Genomic DNA, 3538 nt, shown 5'->3' on the forward strand with positions numbered 1-3538 from the left:
TAGGACTAGAGGCCCAGTGCATGAAATTCGTGCATGGGTGCGGGGGGTATCCCTTAGCCCGGCTTGCACCCTCTCCAATCTGGGATCCCTCTCACAATCTGGGACTGATGGCTCATAACCGCTTGCCTGCCTGCCTGCCTGATTGCCCCTAACCCCTCTGCCTGCCTGCCTGATCACCCTTAACTTGCTCCCCTGCCGGCCTGATCACCCTTAAGCACCTCTGCCTTGGTCCCAGGCCTAAGCCGCAGTCTGGACTCACTCTGCAGGAGGCAACCTGGTAGATCAGGGGAACGTGCTGTCCCCATTACCCCACTGCTGCTGCCACTGCCGGCCTGAGCTTTGGCCCTTTGCAGCTGCACCTTGGCCCTCACAGCCGCTGCAGCCTTGTCTGGAAGGACGTCCGGAAGGTCATCCAGAAGATGTCTGCCCTAATTAGCATATTACCCTTTTATTAGTATAGATTAATCGTCCCAGATGTAATGAAGAGCTCCAGTTGAAGAGTAAGGTGAAACAAACAAACAAAAAAATAAGGAAGTACCAAAAAGAAAAGCATAATAATGTATTTCAAAATATTATTTCAAGTATAAAACAAGAATGTCTACCCATGCATAAAAATATAATTGAGAAGAACTAGGTAACAAGGTAACATTAAACAATGGTGTTTTTTTTTAAAAAGTAGCATTCTATTATAAGTTCTTGTCTTCCCTCTCTCTATCCTGTGGTACTGCTAGAACTCAGAGAAACTTCTCTTCCTTGGCAGGGTCTCTGGTATGAAGTTCTGATGAGCAGTACATGCTTGGCCCTTACACTGGTCTCAGAATTGCCACCTGTCTGACATTCTTCAAGTCTTACCTTGGAATGTAAGTCTGGAATTTACTGAGGTCTCCCCATCTCCTCTTGGTTATGGGTCCTAGTGTTCAAGGGCTTCTCTAGATTGGACTTATTAAAGGTAATAGAAACCTATGCCTCCCTCCCCCCAATATTACTTTTTTACTAGAGGCCCAGTACACAAATTAGTGCACTGGTGGGGTCCAGCCAGCCTGCCCAGATAGTGGCTGATCAGGCTGGCCGGTGGGGAGGAGATGCAGGGGTGGGGCAATCAGGGGTGGGGCCAGCTGCTGGAAGGGGCTGCGGGCGGTTGGCCAGCTGGCCCTGCCCCCTGGTAGAACTCCCAGTCAAATTCCAGGTCAAAGGGACAATCTGCATATTAGCCTTTTATTATATAGGATTTGGTTTCTATGTAAAGTAGTCTTTCTTATTTTCTCAGGTAGCCCCAAGTGTTATACAATTCTTGATGTTCCCTTCAATTTCTTGAAAGATTTCAATATCCTCCATGGTCAGAGTCAGAGAACAATCCATATGGCATCACATGGGGTCACCTTGAAATAACATCTGTTAGTACAAAATCAGCCAGTTTACTATGATTCAATTCAAACATCTTCCAATACCTTTCCCTGAGTTTTTAACACATCTGTATTCCCTAAGAGGTCTTAGGTTGCTTTTATCCTAATATTCTTGGAGAGTTTAAATTCCCTTTTTTCTTAGAGTCCATTTACAACTTCCCTTCAGGGAACATCATAATCTTTTGCAAATATATGTTAGAATTGGGGATTCTAGAGTCCATTTACAACTTCCCCTCATAATCTTTTGCAAATATATGTTAGAATTGGGGATTAATATACAAATTAGATCTTTTGGGAATCCAATCCAAGCTAGTTAAAATGGCGGAGAGGATTTATTGGCTCATATAACTGGAAGTTGACAGGTAAGCTGGCTTCAGGTTTGGTTTGAATCAGCTGTTCAATCACATCTTCAAAGATTCAGTTTCCTTTCATCTCTTCTCTATCTCTTGTAAGTTCATCTTTTTCTTAAGCCTGGTCTACTTGTGGTCTACTTTAATGGTTATGTCCACTCCCAGGGCAATGTGCTAGTCCATGCACATCTATGGAGGGAGAAAGGATCATTTCCAAGAGTGTTCTCAGAAGAGGGAGGGCGTTTTTTCTCCTGAAACCACTCCTCTGATCTCATCAGCCTGACATCAGTCATCCTGGGACAAATAACTGCGACCAGAGAGAGAGATTATGTCCATTAGTTTGGGCTTTAGCCACTTGCCCCACTGCTAGGGTGATATGCTTAAGGGAGGTGAAGATATTTGAATTAAAATGTGGGTAGGACTAAGGAAAGGGAGAGTAATGTTAGAGAATAACCACAATGTCCAGTATATCTAACTACTCAGAAGATAATAAATGTCTTGGAAGTGATGAAAAACATACTGTGCATTGACTACTAGGCCTTGTGCCAAGCAACATACGTGTTTCTGACACTGTTAGAGAGTATCTGCCCAGACTATTGCCTCTTTTCTTTGAGAATTTCCCGCCCTCAGGGATGGGCTCTGATAGCCTGTTAGACACCTGGTCCAGATTAGGCCAATTGTCTTCCTGCTCCAGGAGTTATGTAGTGGGATTCCAACAAGTTAGTCTCTTGTGGTCTGTGGGAGCAAATATATGAAACTGGGAGCTGTGGAGTGGCTGTTGTTGAATGTGCCTAGAGAAACAAAGAAAGCCAGTTCGGGAAAGAGAGGAGAAAGACGTAGATTATGAGCAGAGGGAAGCAATAAAGGTAGTTGTTTGACCCTAGAGAGGGGAAGACAGAGAAAAGCTTCCTTGGTTCCTGATGACTTCACATTCAGCTACTGGTTCAGCTACTCCTTAGGCCTGTTAATCTGTCTAACAGGTTGTTATTACTGGCTAAGGTGTTATATAATCATTTTAATGACGCTGCAAGGGAGATATGATTATTCTTGACTCTGTAATAAGGAAACTGAGGCTCAAAGAGCCTCATGGAAGGGGATGACTCATGAAATGGACTTTAAAAGGAGGAATAGGTTTTTGGTAACCAGAGATAAGAGAAAGGGAATTCTAGGAAAGAAAAGAATAAAGAAGCCGAGGCTGGAACTGTGGTAGTCTAATTTGAGTCTAATTTGGGTAGCGTATAAGATCCAGGCAGGGTTAGGGTAAGATAAGTCTGGAAACATTTTAGAGTAATAGTGTGGCCATTTTTAACATCACTTTTACCCCTTATCCTCCTCTACAACTTCCTCATTTTCATTCTCCAAAGAAAAATAAAGGTATCCTTTCGATTTGACCTATGTGAGAATGTGCAATTTGGGGTTATGTGAATGAAAGAAGGGGTTATGTGCTAGATCCCACAAGGTATAGGGGAAAATTGAAAGAGCTTTTGAAATAAGTAGACCTAATTTTAAATCCATTACTATTGTAAGAACATACTATTTATAAAACTCAATTTCCTTGTCTGCAGAGCAGGGAAATCACTCCACAGGACTACTGAGAAATAAGATGAAAATAAGGCAGATACATAAAATAGCTTTGTGACCTTAAGTAAATCATAGGTGGACAGACCGAACAAGCAGAGGAGATTCAGCTGAGAGACAGTCTGCAGCCAGGAAAGACAGAGAACTCCTAGAAAATGGGGATGGTTAGAGATTGAGGCTGAAACCTCCCCCTGGGCGCCAGCTCAG

This window comes from Myotis brandtii, unplaced genomic scaffold (assembly GCF_000412655.1).
Source record: "Myotis brandtii unplaced genomic scaffold, ASM41265v1 scaffold112, whole genome shotgun sequence".
NCBI classification, from domain to species: domain Eukaryota; kingdom Metazoa; phylum Chordata; class Mammalia; order Chiroptera; family Vespertilionidae; genus Myotis; species Myotis brandtii.